This window comes from Ambystoma mexicanum, chromosome 6q (genome assembly GCF_040938575.1).
Source record: "Ambystoma mexicanum isolate Mex_15411 chromosome 6q, UKY_AmexF1_1, whole genome shotgun sequence".
Taxonomy (NCBI): Eukaryota; Metazoa; Chordata; class Amphibia; order Caudata; family Ambystomatidae; genus Ambystoma; species Ambystoma mexicanum.
In genome coordinates, this window is record NC_090937.1 from 1,528,068,858 (window position 1) to 1,528,089,660 (window position 20,803).

At 41.3% G+C, this 20,803-nt stretch overlaps 1 protein-coding gene across 1 annotated transcript in view; it reads right to left on the bottom strand.

Annotated features, from left to right (window-relative positions):
* LOC138516813 (uncharacterized) overlaps positions 1 to 20,803 on the bottom strand; it is a 263,771-nt gene that overhangs the window by 150,371 nt on the left and 92,597 nt on the right. The gene's annotated exons all lie outside the window — the stretch shown is intronic.

The window sequence follows — 20,803 nt, forward strand, 5'->3', positions numbered from 1 at the left end:
GCAACATTAGGCAACGGAAAATAGGGTACATCCACCACCCCTTCACACCAGACTCTGTGATTGCAGAAATGAAAGTTATTAAAAGGTCCTAGCCTTAAATCACAGATGAATATGCAACACATCGATACACTGCTGGAGCAGTCTGACAGAGGAGAGCCCTAAATGTATGCAGATCGAAATTCTCACAAATCACACAATATGCAAAGAAATACAGATATACAGAAGCTTACTGGTCTTCGACATGCCATTTTAGAGAAAATAATTATTCAAAACCAGTTAACCTAAAAGGAGGTAGTGGTAGGTAGGAGGTTGTTGAGGGGTATGTGGCGGACTAGAAGAAGGACTCAGACTAATGTTTGCCATGTTAATTAATTTTTATTTAAATAAAGAGAAAACACATGTCAAGCCGTACTTCTATGGGAAATTCACTGCCTAACACACTAAAAGTAAGGGTGCTTGTCAAAGTCCATAAAGAAAATAGTCCGTAATCCCAATCCTATAAACTAACTAGCCCTGCCACTTAGGAACAGCAACAGAAAACAGGGGAGAATGGAGAACTAAACTCTCTCTGTCCTGGGCTTCTGCCTGGCCCAATCGCTTAGGTCTTTTCTTAGGATGTTTGAATGTTCATAAATTGTTTGCAATATAATTCTAAACCTCTATCTGTAAGTTTGTATGTCAAACCATGATTCCATAGAGCTTGTTCTTTCTAAGGAGAAAGGTGTTCTTCATATGATAGCCCCTCTTCCCACTTGGGCTTGCCAATATTCTGATTTGGTACTTAATGACTGGAACTCTGCAGGTTCTCTCTTTCTCCACTTTGGACTGTCTCTCTGTTTCTCAAGCTCTCCAAAGTCCAGTGGTTCTCTAATAGGTTTGTTTTATCTCTACTTGGGGTTACATGGCTCCCGTAATCCTTGAGACTTTCCTAGCTTTGAAAGTCACTGTGTTTCTCAGGACTCCCCAAAACCATATGGCCCTCTGATAGGGTTGCTGTATCTCTGTTCCGGTTTATCTGGTTCCTGTAACTTTTGTGGTTTTTCCAGCCTCGGAGGTCTCTCGGTTTTTTAGGGCTCCGCAAAGCCCTATGGCCCTCTGATACGATTGCTTTATCTCTGTTTTGGTTTATCAGGCTCTGTAACCTTGGCGGCTTTTCCAGCTTCGAACTTCACTGTTGGCGTCTCTCCCCATTGCATTACCTCATTGGGAGGGCTTGCTTCCATTCCGCAACTAAGGCACTCCTCAAGCAGAGCTAGGCGTTCCGAGCTCTCAGCTGCAGTCTAGTCTCGGCAACGGTTACCAGGCTCCAGGACATGACTTTCTTGTGGACGTGCCACCAGGAGAGACCGTCACTGTCCAGTCTCCGTCTCTTTCTCGATCTTCAGTTTCCATTGGTCAGGACTCCAGCTCTCCCGAGTCTTGCGAGCGACTTGTTTGCTCTACACTCTACCATTGACTCTGCAGTACAGCAGGGCTGTGCCCCTGCGCATCTTCTTCCGGTCAGAGTCTCGCCTTTACATAGGATTCACTCTCCTTGACACAAAGTTCCTCGTGTTTTAATGTACATCATCAGAAACAAAAGCGGTGTGTCACCGCTCTTTGACTGTGAAGTTCAGGTGAGACACCATAACCTGAAGCAAAAGAGTTTTAAGGAAATGTTGTTATTCAGTGCATCCAAAATGGGGTTATATCAGCACAGATTTGTCATAATTACCAATATAGCCATTACCCCTTATGATCGTAATTTGGAATTAGACTAGATTAGTAAAATGTTAAGCTTAGTAACTCCAAAGGCACACACCCTTTGTACATTAGTTCACAAACTCTTTGGTTACTATTAATTTTCAGAACCATAAGAAACAAACATGTCCTTTGAGGATATGGAAGGACTATCAAATAAATGTGCAGAAACCCTAGGGTTTTCCAACGAGGAGGCAGCTGCCATACTTGAACTTATTAGTGAAACCACCATTGGCACACATGCGACTACGACCAAAGATCCGGCCAAACGGATTAAACAACTTGAATACTTAATACGTAAAGAAATTAATCGAAAGCTTCACGCTATTACATTGGGACGTTATTTTAAGAACCAACGAATTCCCAGAGGCTTGCGAATCCAATTGCGCCCCACGCTGTGTAAAGAAAGTAAAGAATTTGTGCGCAGATGGGAAGCCATTTTGAACAAGTGCACTCTTGACCTAATTCTGTTAACGATACAAGAACTATCCAAGAATTTGGTCTCCCTCAACATCGAGATCAAAGAAATTGAGAAAGAACTTGTAGACTCTTTGGGCAAAGAAGAATATGATATTATTCTAGCAGACATTAACATTAAACTAGAAGAGTATAAAACTGAACTTGAGCAGAAGAAAGTAGAAGAAAGTAAAAAAGTTCAAAAGAGATACCTACGATTACATCAATGAGGAGGTATATACTTGGATGGAGAAATACGGATCTCTAGCTCCTAAAAGGCCATATAAACACCCTTCGGACAACACATCAAGCTCAGATTCAGAAGCACAAAAAGATTCAGATACCCAAGAAGAGCAGCCACAGGACAGCGATTCTAGCCACATGAGGGCTCCATCCATACAAATACCTACAACTTCAGCTTTTTTAGGCGCAAGACCAAAAGAACCCGCCGGGGGAGGAGGAAACCCCAGAAACAAACCACAAACACGACTACAACTCAAGAAAACTTAGTTATTAATATTTCCCACAGGACCTTAATTAAGATGGAAGAAGACATACTACAGAAGGGCTTGAGTTTTGTACCGACGTACAGTACTACATTGTTTGACACCAAAATTGAATTATACAAATTTGTGAGGAAATTGAAATTAAAAGTTTTCTTTGATGAGTTAGAAATCCATGAAAGAACATCGGATGCACCAGATTTTCAAGAATTTAGAGCCAAGAGTGGCTTTATACCTCCTATTTCTGTACCATCTATTGACATTTTTCAGAAATTAGTGACCAGGGATCTTGAACACATCAGCTACAAGACTTCACCACATAAGAACCTCAAACCCCATGAAATGAAAACTATTAGGAATCTTTACTGTGACAAGAACATCACAATACGACCTGCGGACAAAGGAGGCGCGCTGGTGATCATGAACACCATTGATTATGAAGCTGAATGTAACAGGCAATTACAGGATCACACCATTTATGCACCTTTGGATCAAGATCCCACAGTGTCCATTAAACAAACTCTTGAAGTCCTACTTGACAAGGCTATGGAACTTGAATGGATCAATGAACACACTCGTAAATTTTTATACAATAACCACCCAAGAATCCCGAATTTGTATACACTACCTAAGATACATAAAGACACAGTCAGACCACCAGGAAGACCCATTGTTGCTGGTATGAATAGCATAAATCAACCACTAGGTGTGTACATTGACTTTTTTATCCAACCTTTGATTCAAAAGACTTTCACTTATATCAAGGACACTACACACTTTCTACAAAAGCTGAATACTGCCACTTTTCAACCAGAATACTTCACGATTGATGTCAAAAAGTTATACACATCGATACCTCATGATTTGGGAATGGAATCAGTAGAATGGCTTTTGTTGGAGTCACCTGAGGTCCATGCACAACAAAAATTCATAATGGCTCTTCTCCAGTTTGTAGCAGAAAACTCATACTTCCAATTTCACAATAAATTCTTCCTACAGGTTTCCGGAACATCCATGGGTGCGACTATGGCACCGTCCTATGCAAATTGTTTTATGCACAAATTTGAAATGGACAACGTACTTCATAAGCCATATTGGAACAAACACATACATCTATGGGTACGTTATATAGATGATGTTTTTGGAATTTGGATGAACACAGAAGCTACTTTTGATGCTTTTTTTAATTATTTGAATAGTATTGACCAGCGGATCCAGTTTACCAGCACAACATCCAAAGACAGGATTACATTTCTGGATGTTCAAATACTCAAGAGTGATACTGGTTACAAGACTACACTTTTCCGCAAACCTACTGATCGCAATAATCTATTGCACAGATTGAGTTTCCATCAACCCAGTCTCCTGAGAAATCTGCCATACAGTCAATTACTGTGTGTGAAAAGAATAGTGAGTGATCCCGAAGACTGTCTAGCCCAACAATTATTGATGAAAGAAAAATTTTTATGTCGTGGCTACAAATCATCAGAACTAGATGCTGCATCCCAGAGAGTGAATGCATGTGATCGCAGCACTTTGTTATCGGACACTGTTAAATTGCCAAGGGAATTGAAATCACCAGTATATGTCTCTAAATTTTCTGTACAGAGCAATAACATTAAAAATGCAATTAAGAAACATTGGAACATCCTCAGAAATGACACAAGAGTACAGAATCTGTTTGACCAACTTCCGGTTTTTGCTTATCAAAGGAGCAGAAATTTGCGAGATGAACTGGTACATACACGCCCGAGATTGAAAGAACCTGTTACCCAACGCACGGGGACATATCCTTGTCTTCATTGTGCCAACTGTAATTTAATATTGAAAGGGAACACAATACACCATCCCGTACAGGTCAAAAAATCCTGTTGAGAACATTTGGAACTTGCGATAGCACGAACATTATATATGGTATCAAGTGTCCCTGCGGGAAGTACTATGTAGGCCAGTCCACAAGAGCAGCAAAAGTATGCTGGAATGAACATCGTTCCTGTATCCGGAATTGCAATTCCAATTCAGCGGTGGCCCGCCACTGGATTGAAAATAGACATAACCTAACTCAAATTAAGTTTTTGATATTAGAGGTATTGAGCAAGAAAAATCCACATGAGGATCTTGGACTTCGGCTTAATAGGAGAGAAACCTTTTGGATAGATAAACTTGGTAGTTTATCTCCTCATGGGCTCAATGAAGAGATTAACTATCATTGCTACATTTAACTATGACATAGTGATTCAATGGCAACCAATATTGAAGGTTCAGTATATTCTATAGACTTTCCCTTGAACCTCGGATTTGTTGTACATGGATATCATGCTTTACGTATGACAGTATTCCACTGTCTTGTGCTATTTCATCTGCTTTAGAAGTAGTTTTTTTCTGTATTTGATGCCTGGGTTTCCAGGTGACATATAATATTTATGTTTGTTTCCCTGATTGAGAAATTTTCATGTCGCTCTAAATCTGCTAAATTGGTTGATTTATATTTACATAGATGTCCAGTCTGGGACCCAAGGTGGCATTGTTTTCAATGCCACCGTTAGCGGCAGATTTTATTGTTGATTCTGTTTATATTTGCCATTATGTATGTAAACAACACAGCTGTTTTCACAGAGTATTTTTTTCATTTCTATGCTGATTCTATAATTTTATTTTAGACATTATGCACTCTAGAATTAGTACTTGACCACCATTAGACTATATAATTGCCTAGTTTACACCTTGGAGACTTACAAATCAAGATAGCATAGCTATTTGAAAGTCACACGCATCGCGCCGTCTTATAGACGCGATGCGGTCACGTGGTTATGTAAATAACCCGTTTCCTAGCAACACCACAATACGGCGATGCACTGCAGCGTTCAGACGGCTTGTCTCACAGCCGTGCTGCGTTTACAGGTATCTTTGCATTTTAGATTGTAATAAACTTCTTCACTTAAACACATGTAGCCCTCTGATTACTCTAACTTTCATGCTTTTAGAAAGCCGTTCTGACCGCTGTCCTTTATTGGACCACGTGTGTTACTGACAGCTTGACACTCCTAAAAAAGCTGCACTGGCTACACACCGGTATAGAGGTACCATTTGTTATTTGTTTTTCACTCCGTTAGCCTTATTATGTTGTTGATTTACTTGTTCCTTACTGCATCTATTTTGTTGTTTATTTCCAAACATATATTCCAACGCTCATATGAACATTCTACATTCTGGTATGTGTTTAAATTTTCTTTATTGATTTATGCATGTGTTTTTATGTTGTGTGTTCACATTATTTCAATACAGACTTGCCCTGATGAAGGAGTTTGTATACTCCGAAATGCATTGGCATATTAAGTCCATACCTAACATGTGATGTGTAGCTGCAGCCTCACTAAGATTCCATTAGTGTTGTGCTCTTATCAATGATCTTTTGATAAATTATTATTGAATTTATTTCTGACTTGGATTCTTTTTGACTATCATTTTTGAAATTGGACACAAGCACGTTTTCCTATATACAAGAATATTTTGAAGAAAGTCTTTTTAACTTCATAACCCGTTGTTTTGGGTATAACGGAGAGTGGCTGTGTGGCTAAGTTGGCCATACTTAGTCTTTTCCTTCAAGCTTAGTAACCCCTCCACCCCTTACACCCAAGAGACCACTGAGCCTGGTACCCCATCTGACGGCCACCCTTTAGGGCCCTCCCTCCTCACTCACCCACTTTTAGCTTTATAACATGATACACATTAACAGTAAATGTTAGCAATTCCCTGCCAGCGTACATAGTATGCCAGTAATCCTATAGACATCATTTTCTGAGTATATTTGTGCATTGGCTACAAAGCATAAACCCAATTACCCTTGGACCTAGTTTGCCCTTCCTCTTTTAATCTGCTGTACGAAGAGAGGAACCAAGAAGAAGAAACACCCCAATGGAGTGACAGATATCACAGCCATTTTATCCTCAAAACCAAATCCTGATGCTGTGCGAATCAGTATATATAAATGTCAGGGTTACAAACAATTTAATGTTAGGGTGAGTGTGGTGAAAAAATGAGCACCAATCCCAATGTGCAGGGAGTCAAGCATACAACCCTTTTATCACAGACATATTTGTCAAATAAAAAGCTATGTGGGCATTCTTATGTTCCGATAATGGTTTCTAGTTTTATCAAAAGCAGACAGGGAAATGGATTGGTATTATCTGTCCCCTTTCCAGTTCTCTAATGTTTTTTTGTGAAGGATTCCAAAAGGAGCTGGCCACACCGTCCATCTTGGAATGATAACATTCTATCAAAAAATAATGTATATGTTGATTCTAAGGTTTGGGAATGTGCTTTTGTTCAGTAATACAAATCCAACGGTCTAACCCCTCCCCTCCGTCCCTCACCGCCCCCGCTCCATAAATACATGTATATATTTTATTTTGCTCTGACGCGAATGCTGTCAACAATCACTGGGATGCATCTAGCAAAACGCTCAGCTGACAATGCGGCCATCGTAACAGAGAGCGAGAGAGAGAGGTGTGTGCGAATGTTTGTGCTAGATAAGTGCAGCATATGCCAGATGGAACTAGTAAATAATATGTTGCAAGGACTGTTTCTGCCTGTAAACATCTATATGCTTGTAACCCATACCGATAAACCGCGCTCAACTGATTCCTTGAGCTAGGTTCACTCCCAATAAAAACCTAAAAAGAATGATAAACGAAACAGTGAACACCGTGCAATAACTTCCTCAGCTCCCAGTGTGTCCACGGGAACACTAAACCAAACTGCAAACGTGTGCACCTCCATGTGTCTGACCCATACTTACAGCATTATTCTGGCTACCTACGTTGTAGCACCAAAGCAGCCACAATTAAAAAGTGAGCATTTAGATCAGTGGCGTAAAACACAGTTCTACATCACTGGCCTCAAAACCTTAGGAGAAGGTGAATATTAGAGGGTGCAGTACCATAGGGCAGATGGGTTCAGAAGAGGACAAAATTAGAGAGAGGAGAAAGTACCAGAAAAGGGGCACAGTTGGAGAAGAGCCACAGGAGGAAGGAAAAGAAGAGTAGGTACAGGAGGCGGTTGGAGGAGAAACAAGCGAAGAAGGTAAAGGACAGCGGAGGCCGGGAGAGGTTGGAGACGGAGCAGGGTCAAGAAGGATGCAGAAGTGTACAGGTAAGTGCAAAATAGAAAACTAGAAATGGCCAAGTCAAGAGGTCAAGGGCTATCAAGGTTATTGAGAGACAGATAAGTGTGGCCATAGCTGGTTTGCAGTGAGTGTATAAGGGCTAGACAAGTTGAGAGCCTTGTTTTCCAGGGCCAAAAAGCCTAGAAACCTCAAATGAATTAGAGAAAGATATTGTCACAGCCGTGCCATTGGAAGACTAATTGGCACCAATTGTGGACTATTTGGGACTCAAAAAGTATCACCATAATCCTCCCCAGAAAATACCTATTCATATTTTTGACTCTGCTTTCCGTTTGCAAGACTTTGGTACTTCCTTATTTCATTTCACAAGCTACATATCCCATAACAAACTTTGCGGCAGTTCTCATTTCCTAGCTATTACTAAGCAGCAGTCTTAGAACTACAATCCCTAGAAGCATTAGACATCAATGCTGTTTTACTTTCCCAGGACTAGAGAGGGAGGCAGAAGGTTACCTTCAGGCGTGGTGCTTGAGGTGCTGCTAACAAACCTGCTTCAGCACGGGGCAGGGCATTAGTTAAGCAGCTGCATGCAGGAGCACAGGGCTCTTGCACTTCTGCCAGCCCCCCATGCTTTGATCTTTGGGTTACTGCTATCTCGTCTTGCTGCTGTTCACAGAACCTGCTCCTGTTCCAGTGCACTTTGCTCCCTGCCCTGAAGCCCTAACACTGCCTGCAATCCCCTGCCTTCTGCTTTATACCCCTGTGCTTCCTGCCCTGCGTCCCTGCTTGCAGCTCCTTGCTCTCTATCACAAACGATCTTCTTCCCTGCCTGCAGTTCCTTGCTCTGTGCCCGTAATCTGTGATACCTGGCTTTAGCTTCCTAGATTCCAGTCCCGAGTGTCCTTGTCTGTAGTGAGGTCCTTGTTATTCCAGTCCAGAGGTCAGGTTCCTGTAGTCCTTGTTACAGTCTGCAGTTCAGTCCTTGTTATCCTAGACTGGAGTTTCAGTCCTGAGTTTTCTTGTTCCTGGTCTATAGTTCAGTCTGCTTTTCCTTGACTACGGTCCTTAATTTCCAGAATGCAGATCCAGTCTCATGTACCCTTGTGCTTAGAGTCTTGTCTTCTTGCTTATGGTATTTCTTTCTGTTCTATGTCTTGAACCTTATACACTTTCACTTCCTGTACATTCCCTGGATATTTCTGTTAGAGTATTTGCCCTCACTTGTGCTTATGTATTTCCTTTGTACAGAGTTTGGCTGCTGGGGTTCCCTGCAGGCAATCACTGCCCCTTTCCTTGGCCACATTTCAGTATTGTATTGCACCATATTGTTAACAATGTGCTGGTTCCTGATTCAGGAGGCAGTCTCTGTTCAGTTCCTGCTGGACACATACAGACTTCAGTCTTGTGAGTATGGTTTCCCTGTTCGTGCCTTGGGGGCCACACACAGGCAACCCACTCCTGCTGCTCCTTTCCATGATCATTCAGAGTAGGGCCCTGTTATAGCAACCTACTCAGAAGGCTAGAGTTGCCCCAGGCTCTGTGGGACACTCTTCCCCCATTTTGCGTACATACCCAGTGAGAATTGAACGTGTTTTCTTGGTTGTATTCCCTGCCCCTTTCTGTTCACTACCTTTGTTGCCTGTCTGTTGTTATTGCCTATCATTTCTTGTCTGCAGAATGTCTTACACTTCTGTCTCTTGTGGACTATTCTCCCTTTGGGTTTGTGGGCAAGCCCCTGACATATCAGCTAGCCAGGAGTGATAGTCCACATTCAGGTGGATTTGGCAAATATATATATATATATATATATATATATTTTATTGTGTTTTAGTTCATTATAGCATATATAAGTCTTGGTTGTAGAGACTGAACCGGGAGAATCATTAGTCAGGATCACAACTGAGACAGGAGGACTAGCTGAGGAACCAAGCCAGGAGGGTTTCTTGGGAAGTTTATCAAGGAGGGCTCACTGGAAACCTAAGCCATAAAGAAGCATGCAGTGGCCTCTTGAGATGCCTGGGTCTGTCGCAGCTATACAATGGCCCTCATTACGACCCTGGCGGTAAGGGGTTTACGCCAGCGTTAGCTGCGCCGACCCCTTACCGCCAACTACGAGTTCCCAGAGCGCCATGGTCACTTTTCCGCCCGCTTTTTGCGGGCGTAAAAATCCATGGCGCTATGGGACCTCGGTGTTAATTACGCCACCGTAGTGTACGGTGGCGTAATTAACACCTTCCCCACTCCCATTGAGCCCTATGGGGCCGAAATGGGAATGGGGAAGGGTAAATGGGTCAATGGGGACTTACCGCCCCGCCGACCTCGGAATGGGGCGGTAAGTCCGCCATCCGCCATGGCGTAAAGGGACTTTGCGCCATGGCGGAAAAGTCCGCCGATGGCGGAAAAAATCCGCCAGGGTCGTAATGAGGGCCAATGACCCAAGCTGGCAGCTAGCCTCGGACCAGTCATGCCGCATGTGTGTGGTGGAGAGAGCGTGACAATGACTGCAGCCTAAAAATACAACTGGGACAGACGGTACCAACACCAACTGTAGACTAAACGACCGAAGTTCAATTGGGCTAATGTTGGACTTTGGACCATTAGATTTGGAATTTTGAACATTCCGCTCACCCATTACATTCTCCATAAACCCCACACTATTCTAAAGAGATACATTCTTCTTTTGTTTCACACACTTACGCCAATTCCTGAATTTTTTAAATGAATAAAACCTTTTTTCAAATCATCAGTTAATCCCACAGCATGATGGGAGAATATAAAATGAACCTATGATGGTGTTTATAGAAGATGAATTTCCTTATTCAACTGTCAAAATATGTATAATGTATAATGATTCCACTAATGGTATTCTAGATTTGTAAGTTCTGTTTGAATATTGTATTTTGTAGTATTTTGTATTTTATTAAAATAAGCACTATCCTTCTAACAGAAACACATATATAAAATACATATATTGAAGATGGCAATCCTGGTACCAAGTGCTTTACACAACAATGTTAGTATAGTTGGGGAACCAGTTGTTGAGTGGGGAGAAGTAGGGCATACATCAGGGGTAAGCCTGACAACAGACTGTGGGAATATACACCTGGATGGAGGAAGTGCTATTATATGGATGGGAGGAAGAGGTGAGCAGGGAAAGGATGAATCTGGAGAGTGAGTGTGTATTTTCCAGGAGGAAGAGATGGTGTTTAGGTTCAAATTTAAAAGCCTTGATGTTGGCAGCATTTTTTATATCAGTTCGTGGGGAGTTCCAGTGGTGAGGAGCAAGCAAGGAGAAGTAAGAGAAATGAAAAGCAGCAATGGGTGGGCGAAGAACAGAGGTTTAAAGTGTCGCTTGTTTGAAGGGTACGAGTGGAAGATGAGTGAGAGATTAGGGAGGAGAGGTAAGGAAGGGGCTAGTCAGTGAACTGATTTAAATACTAGAGGTAAGAGTTTGAAGAGGGAGTGTTTGCATATTGGAAATCCATCCAAAGAAAATAGTGAGGAGAAGTGGGAAATTAGTGTTGAAAGTTGCAGAGAGTGCAAGTAGTGAAGAAGAGGATTTTGTCAAGGAGAGAAAAGGGCTATTGATCGAGACCCAGTTGTAAGCTAGAGCAGCAGTTAAGGAAACCGAGTACAAGAAGAGTGGCAATGAGAAATGTATTTGGATGACAGTTGAAGAGGATGTTGAATGATCTAAAGTTTGGTTGTTAGGGTTTGACTGCAGTGGTAGTTGATGTCATAAATTGCTGGACAATGTCATACATTTCTGGATCTTGGGGTCGTTGTCAAAGAGGACCGCTAACTCGAAAGCCCTGTGGAATGGGGACCGAAAGTCAGGGGAGAAAGATATGGGGAAGGGGAGAAAGGAAGGAGTATTGTGCACAGGGAAATATATAACTTCAATTTTCGAAGAGTTAAGCATGAGACAGTGCAGGCCGAAGGACCATACCGGGTGGAGGGTGTGCAAGAGAGGCAGTCAGACATTTTCAGAGTGAGTTCAGAGGGGAAGACATGGAAGAAAATGATAATCTGGGTAACATCACAAAGTGATGATGATAGAACCCAAAAGAAAAAAACAAGCTTGCCTGTGTAAGGGTTTTATGGAGGGTAAAGATTAGGGGGGCAAGGATGAGCCCTGCATAATTCCAATGTCTGGAGGTGGCATCAGAGGTGATTGTGTTCCAGGAAATGGTGAACAAGTGATCTGAGAGGAATGGAGACATCCTGATGAGAGCAATGTCCAGGATCCCTATGTGGGAGAGAGCAGTGTAGATAGTGGGGTGGTAAACAAGACCAAGTCTGCAGATAATTTAAGAGGAGTATACATAGAGGAAAGTTTGGGGTGGTGCGCTGTAGTGAGGAAGTTGGAGAAGTGGGTAGTTTCCCTACTGGTGAGTGGCAGCTGCAAATACCTGACTGGTGTGCGTCAGGGCCCTTCCTAGACTTGAGATAGTGGTTATAACATGGTCGAGACATTGTGGAGTAGTGTTGGAGAGGAGAGACAGGTCAGTAGATGAATAATCAGATGTACTGAAAATGTCTTTCTGATTAGTGGAATTGTAGCAATGTTGAAGCTAGTGGGAAGGATCGCTGAGGAGAGTGAGAGGTTGAATAGAGTGGAGTGGTAGAATCCACTTAGAAGTGTAATTTTGTTAATGGGTTTAGTTTAAAGGCATCAACTAGAGAACAAACTGGGCTAGTAGTGTAATCGGGCCAGGAAATTCACCCTAGAGACCTGGGTCAAGTAATTGAATGAGCTCAAAGACTAGACCTTGGGGCTTTGTATGTGGGGCTGGCTGCATAGAAACAGTACGACATTTCCTATGTCTACTTTATCATGATTAACGTAATACATGGCCTTTTTCTTTAATAAACTAAACAATGCTAGATTGCTTTCTTATGCGACGACGTTGTGTAGTAATATTTCCCTGCGAGCAATCAAATTACCAGACTCAAGTTAACTATATCCAGCATGGAAGAAACATGGCACTTATAAGGCTCAGATGCCGTAGAGTGTCAGTGGTATAAAAAAAAGAAAGGTGTTCTTAGACTAAGGTTACTTGTATCTTTTTCTTGGGAGTCTTTATCATTGTATAAAGTTGCTTGCACCTGCATTAAATGTACCTATTTCTTATAATGGAATGGGATGCCTGTTTAACATTTGACCACTGTTTGTATTATAGTTGCATTTTGCTCAATGCCTATGTTTTAAGGACTGTTGCTTTTGTCTGAAATAGAACTGAACTGTTAATAAAATGTGCGCAAACATGTATTTTTAGTGTGCCATTTCCTTTGTCAAACCAAATATGTGTAGTAACCTTTTATCTGAAGTAGTATGTAAAAATGCACAAACATTCTGTAATGGTATGTTCATACATTGATATTGCAACGGTATTGCCATGTTTCCAATATAGAAAAGCATATTTTCTCAATATTCCCAATAATCACATAATATTGGCATTTACAGTCTTGGGGATGTAAAAAAAGTGAACCTTTCTTTTCAACACATGCTCCAGTCTAATTTTCAGAAATGATTGCTTGGCCTTTTGGTATTCAACATGCTATGGGAAAGCACTCTACAAGCTGTAACTCTTTTTTCTGACATTAAAGGGGGGTATACTTGTAATAACCTGCTCTATGTGATCGATTGTCTTCAGACCGGGTCACTGTAAAACAGATGTTTCTGTGATTCACAACACAGAATTGTGTTGAACTTAAAAAGTCTTAATATTACATATACACAATGTAATTCATACTACTTGACGTTCACGTATGACTTTGCAAAGCACCCAGCTAAGCAAGGCAATATCTAGTATGTGATAAGGAATTCATATGCACCCACGCTCCTCATTGTATCTACTAGGCATTTGTTATAACAGTCAGTCTCTCAGTGATGCCAGCTCAGATGCCAAGCATACAACCAATACCTCAGTTCGGCCAGCAATGGCATTAGGTATGTGCCCAGCATAAGAGTCCCAATACGCTCACAGCTTGACAGTCCCACGAAGGCCAACATTCCCAGTAGGCTCAGAGTTCAACACTCCCAGGAAGCTCTCACTCTGAGATTCCACTGAAGCTTTACAGTGGGCTTGTAGTTTTATAAGCACACAGTTTGACATTGCCAGTGAGTTTCAAAGTTGATATTACCAGTGAACCTACAATTCTCAGTGAATTCTCTGTTTCCCTGAATTCCTGTATACTGCAGCAAGAAATAGCCAATCAACCCCAATTTGATGGAGGGCGAGCTGCCATTGTACTTGGATATGGTCTTTCCAAATAGTCTGGAATGAATGAGCAGATAAGGTGACCATTTATTGTAGTCTTCCTGTTGGAAATTGTATGGCACCATAAAAACTAAAATTGACCACAAACATCACAGAGAGAAAGCTGTGACTAGAGCAACAAAGCTTATGGAGCAGAAACAGAAAAAGCAACAAACATCCTTCTCTTATAGAACACCCTTGCAGACAGTGGAAAGAGGCTTGCGTCCATCACAATGAGACAAGTCTTTCCAAACGATCTTGATAAAATAAGTAGCTACATTCCCATGAAATGAAAGTTAAATATTCCCAGTATGCTTGACATTCCCAGTAAGGTCCCAATTTAATATATTCAATAAGCTTCCTGTCTGACATTCCCAGTACACTTTCACATTTCCAATAAACCAAGTTTGACATTCCCAATAAACCTGTCATTACCAGTATACTTTCCCATTGATATTCCCAGTACGCTCCCAGTTTTGAATTCCTAATCAGCATTACTTTCCCAGTAAGCTAAACACTCCCAGTACGCCCCAGGTTTGACATTTCAAGTAACCTCCAAATCTGGCATTCCAGGCAAGATTCATGTCCTCACTATGCTTTCTGTTTGACATTACCTGTAAGCATTACATTCCTATTAAGCTCCCAGTCTGTCATTTCCAGTAAGCTTAGCATTCCCACTAAGGTATCAGTTTGACCTTCAGAGTTTGTTCCTAGTTAGCCATTGCAAGTAAGCCACAGATTTGATATTCCGATGAAGATCCCACGTTCAACAATCCCAAGCGACTGCACTGAAAAATCCCAAATCAGCTCAAATTATAAATAGTAGACGCTGCTGTTGGAGAAACCCATCAAGTTTAGCTAAAACTGAAAAGACGCAACAGATAGCTAAATGCTCTATAGAACATAATGGCAAGTGATGTGATGAGGCCCAGGACCCAACACACTGACACAAGGCATTTCAAAAGCTGCAGAAAAAATAGCATCTGCAATTCCATAAGGTACCAGCTTGACATTCCCATTACATTTAACATTCCCAGTAAAATCCTAGTCTGACATTCAAGCGCTCAGTTTAAAATTCCATTGAACCTCCTGGTTAGACATTCCAAGTATGTGACATTCCCAGTTTTGAATTCCCAGAGAGCATGACATTCAAACATTTTCACTAACATCTTTGAACTATGATTAGATTTCAATTTGACCAAACTAATTGGGAATGATCAGACTGGATCAATTTCTGTGAGACATACATTTGATAACATTGAGACAACTTCGCACCCGATGGAGAAGGTTGCTAGGAAATGTATTCCCTCAGTATTAGTATGCTTAGAAGCAGAAAACGTGTCTGATCGGTATCTTAAATGGGATTTGTCAACAACATCCTTGCACTGATTTGTGCAAATTATATGAGTGAACTGTATTTGTATGAATAAATCAAAAGGTGTCCACTTCTTTTTTTATTCTAAATTTGGAGCCACAGGTTTCTTCCTTTAGAGATAATTATCAAATAAGCAACATTCTTTTGGTAGTGCAGAATAGAAGATCAGCATGTGCGCTGATGTCGTATGTATGCTGCCAATCATACAGCTTCAATTATAAACCTTTAGAGGTGGAGATTAATTTGAAAAAATCTGAAATTACTCCAACAAGAAGTGATTAGATTTGATTTTTATTTATATAGCGCTATACGCAAAACTGATGTTCAAAAAAGGTACAAATAATGTAAAACAAAATTGAAAAGCACAGTTTAACCAGTCAAAAGATGATTCTTAAGATAAGAGCGGAAAACAGAAAGAGAAGACACACTTCAAAGGGCTAGAGGAAGCCCGTTCCAGTGCTTTGGGCCAAGAGAGAAAAAGAGCCGAAACGGGAATTAGCACAAGGGGGACGAGGAACAATATTAAGAAACTGAGACAGAACGTAAAGGATGTGATGGGACAGAAAAAGAAATAAGAGTGGAAAGATAGGGTAGGGCAAGACTGTGAAGACATTTGAAAACTAGACAGAAAATTAAAGAACAGCCGTGACTCAAATGGGAGCCATCGAAGAGAGGTAAGTGCAGGGGATATAGAATCCCTGGAAGATAAGGATAAGAAGACGCATAGCAGACATTTCAAATCGAGAGGAGAGATGAGTTGCAGAAAGACAGAGTGTAAGAGAGGAAGCAGTAGAAAGTTGGGAAAAGATTAGAGAAGAAACAAGAATGTTTGTAGCCGAAAAAGAAAGGTCTAGCCATCCATATATTGAAGAGCTGGAACCAACAGGAGAGGGAGAGAGCAGAAATTTGGGGGGAAATAGATGAGTCAAAAATGACTCCAAGATTCCAGACAGAAAGGGAAATGGGAAGAGAGGAGGGGAAAAGGAAATAGAGGAGGAGGCAAAGGAGAAGGAGAAGGGAGAGTCATGGCAGTAAAGAAAAAAACTTCAATCTTGGAGGGGTTTAGGTGAAGAAAGTGAACCTACATCCAAGACTGAATTGCAAGAAGACAATAGGTACGAGTATATAGATGAAGAGAACTAAGAAAATGAAAGCTAGAGCTGCGTATCATCAGCATAAAGATGATGAGAAAGAGAAAAAGAAGAAATAAGAGAGCCAAGTGGAATTGTATAGAGATGGACAAATAGGGGACCCATGACCGAGTCAAGAGGAAGACTAGAGGAGGAAAGAGCCGCCTGGGACACCGAGTAAGTGTCATTTATCAGGTAAGGTTAAATCCATTTTAACAGACCCACCATGATCAACAGTATCGAAAGCAACAAAGAGATCAAGTAAGACCAGAAGTGAAGATTGCCGGGAATAGCAAGCACAGTGAAGAGACTCACAGACAGAGAGAAGAGCCATATCGGTAGATTGAAGAGGGCGAAAAAAGTGACTTTTCTGAAAGAGCCTATCCCATTCAGATTGGTCAACAAAAGTCAAATATTTGGGGGGTGAATTACATACTCTTTGGTGGAACTAAGCCAGGCTAGTTATCCCGGTCTTCTTAAGCAGATTAAACTAGATTTCATGGATGGGTGGAGCAGAAGTTGTAAAAATGGTAAACCTCTGAAAACTATTATTCACCTGCCGATCATTCTCACCCTAGGACCTTCATTCATTAACTAACTACAAGTAATCACTTTCTGGAATGGGAGCGCCCTCACTCCCAAGGGTTTCCAGGAAAATAATGACTTCACTTAGAAGCAGAGGGGGGGTTGACTTTTCAGGAATTCCTCACAGTGGGGGATAATATTTGAATGGCTCCAGGGATGGACTGAGAAATTCTGGCCTTGTATGGATCATACTGTAGTTGCACAGTCACAGAATGCTGTTTTATGGTTAAATCGATCTGTCTGTCAAATGTTTTTTTAATCAGGTGGAACTGGTGTTCATTAACAAATGTGGGATGAGCTCACCAATAAGCTTCTTCTAAAATGCCATCCCCTATCACTCCCATTCATAAGAATCACAGCTTTCACCACCTCAGCAAAGAAGGTCTTTTGAGATGTGGCAGAAGGGAGCTGTCGGTACCTTTCAGATATGTTAGTAAATGGTGGAATTGCATCTGGTGAGCAGTGTTAGAGGGATCCTGCAGTGGGATGGATGGAGAGATAGTCCTAAATGCAACTAAAACACTGGGCTCTTGATTTCATTAACAAAGCAGTGGCCTGATACCCTCTTACTGAATTTCGGGAACTGATCAAAACATTTGCAGGTTAATAAGAACTGCACCTTGACTTTACAAAACATGATTTATGGGATATGGAAACTGCATTACATCACAAATGGTTATAAATCATGAGTGTGTTTCTATCAGACCCGATGGTGGAAGATAGGGGGGAGGGGCTCTTTACAAAAAGAGTTCCATACTTGTACAGGAGATGTATTTCCTTTTGTTTTCCCTCTTCTATCTGTGTTTCTTTTTGCTTATTGCTCGTATTTATGTTCTCATTAAAATAATAAAAAGATATATAAAAAACCTCTGCCAAACTACAGATCTTTTCACCTACAATGAAACCTCTAATTGTAGGCTCTATCGACGCATAGCCTTTCATTAGCAACATGGAATACCAGAGGACATAATTAGCTCTTTTAAAATCCAGAGGTGGGAGTGATGTTGCGTAGTTTGGATCTCATATGTCTTCAGGAGATGTGGTTGACAGAACCTGTGATTTTGGGTGGCTACACCGTTATCTCCTGGTTAGCTATTAAGGGCCCTAGGGGTAGGCCCAAGGGAGTCTCATTACGATTTGCAGAATGGAGTTTGGTATAAAATGCACAGAAAGGTTTGACGTTACCACTGGTCTCTTGGGTCTGGGAATGGCAGGATTCAATGGAAACATGACTCGGCAATTTTTACTTTGTAACATTTATTGCCATGAAGGTGTATGCCAGTTACCTACATTCTTGGACAAACTGTCCAATTCTATCACTGATTGAATATGAATGAATAGGATAGGCCGTATTATAGTCCTAGGGTACTTTAACTAGTAGTGCTATAAGGCTGAAATGGAGTATAATTTCCAGAAACCAACCATCTATGGGGAGGTGGCCTTATGTGCTGATCTTTCTGGTATCTGCGATAAAGGTAAGAAATTGAATAATTGTGTAAACAGCCTGGGATTAAAACTACTAAATGGTTCAATTGAAGGGGAGTTGCAGGAGTATACTACTTGGCATAGAGGCTCTCACAGATCCACTTTGGACTCATATTTAATGTCTTTTTGTAATGATTCTGAAATTTTGAGAAATGCCTGGAGCAACTGCTGCTAACTGAAATGTATAATTAACTAGCAATTCAGAACAGTAGGTGAACACTTTGGTGAAGCAATTCTGCTTAATGCAGCTCAAAATAGAATTGTGTGGAATCAACATAAGATTGACCAAGTGAATGATGAAATTCAAGGGGTTGTGAATTGTACCGATTATAAATGGAAATTGAAGACTTTCACAAAGGAAAACCTGGTTGCTTTTGTGATGCAGACATTAGAACGAGTCGCTGGTGATACCAGTAAAAAAGGTTATGGAAAATGATTAAATAGTAAGAAAACCCCAGCAGTGGCCGAGAAGAAGAAGCAATTGAGGCAACTGATTCGGGGTGTACGGAAGCTTATCCCCCCCCCCCGTGGAATGCTTACATCATATGAAAACACTCCGACAGAGATATAAAAATTGGATTAGAAACCACCGGGCACTACTGCACCAGGCTGATGCTAAGGTAATGTTGGGCTACCTCCAAAAGAAAGAGTCACGTTCCTTTTGGGCATTAATGAATGGTCAAAATAATGGTCTAGGAGAAAACATCATTAATGCTGTTTCGGAAAGTGACTGGGTTAAACACTCGGGGTGCTTTATGGGAAGACCTCTTTTGAAAGTTGTATTACTGGGAGCAACCACAATGAAGGCCCTGGTTTGACAGGAGCAATTGCTGTGAATTGCAGGATGTATTGGATGCTTTTATGGGGGCCAGTGATTCTAGAGCTCCTGACCCCAATAAAACCTTGAATAAGTTGTTTAAGGGTGCCCCTTTGCTGTGGGCCAGGATTTTGAAGTTCCTCTTTGATGATATTTAGAAGACAGGTACCAATCCGGTTAGTTGGGGGACTGCTTATATCATCCCAATTCATAAAAAGGGGGGTAGATCGTCCCTAACAAATTATCGTCCGATAACTATCCTGGATTCAGATAGTAAAATGTTTCCAATGCTGCTACTCAAGCATCTGGAGTCTTGGGCTCATAGCAATGACTTGATTTCCCCTTTTCAAACAGGTTTTATGGAAATCTCATAGACCCTACCGGTTTGAACAGGTTCCCGTTGGGCTGTCTTCAGGACTCTGTCAATAGGGAGACATACCCAGTGAAACACTTGACGGCACTGGATTTATCCATTGCCTTGATACTGTTATTAGAGCCAAACTATGGAGAAATTAAGGCAATGGGGAATCCCTGAAGGTCTACGGAAACTGATTATCTTGTTACATGAATGCTATGTAAGATTGGGACTGAATAAGGAGGGCTCTTTGACCATAAAGATACCAACGTATAACGGCCTGAGACAGGGGTGTATTATGTTCCCCTGTCTTTAATCTCTACATGGCCGACATGGGTATATCATTAGAAGTTGCTTCTTTTGCTCCTTCTAAAATTTGACATTTGTCAACTTGTTGGATGGCTTATGCCGATGATTTTGTTCCGATTGACCATACGCAAGCGAGGCTGCTGTCGGCTATTGGTAGCTTTTGAAGGCTACGCAAAGGAAAACAACTTAAAAATGAATCCCAAAAAAACCCAGATTAAATCTATGGTGCAAGGAAAATATAAAAACCACCTTGAGCTGTTCTTTACTTGATATGAACACCCTCAACCTCATCTACTCCACAATTCAATCATGGATGGCTGAAAACTGGCTTTGTCTCAACAGTGAGAAAACGGAACTCCTGCTAATCGGATCCACAGCCACTTTGGGCAAATTGGGCAAGCAGTACTGTTCATTCACAATAGATAACATTCACATTACAGTGTCTCAAGTAATCAAGACTTTGGGCATGTATCTTGAACCGAGCCTGACCATGGAGAGGCAGGTTAATGCCTCAGCAGCCTATCATTCCAAATTGATTAATGCAATTAGGCCTTTCTTATCACAAGAGAACTGCATCACCATTGCAAGGGCCATCACTGAGTCCAGGCTGGAATATTGCAATGCCCTCTTTGTTGGAACGCCCCAAAAAAATCTGGCTAA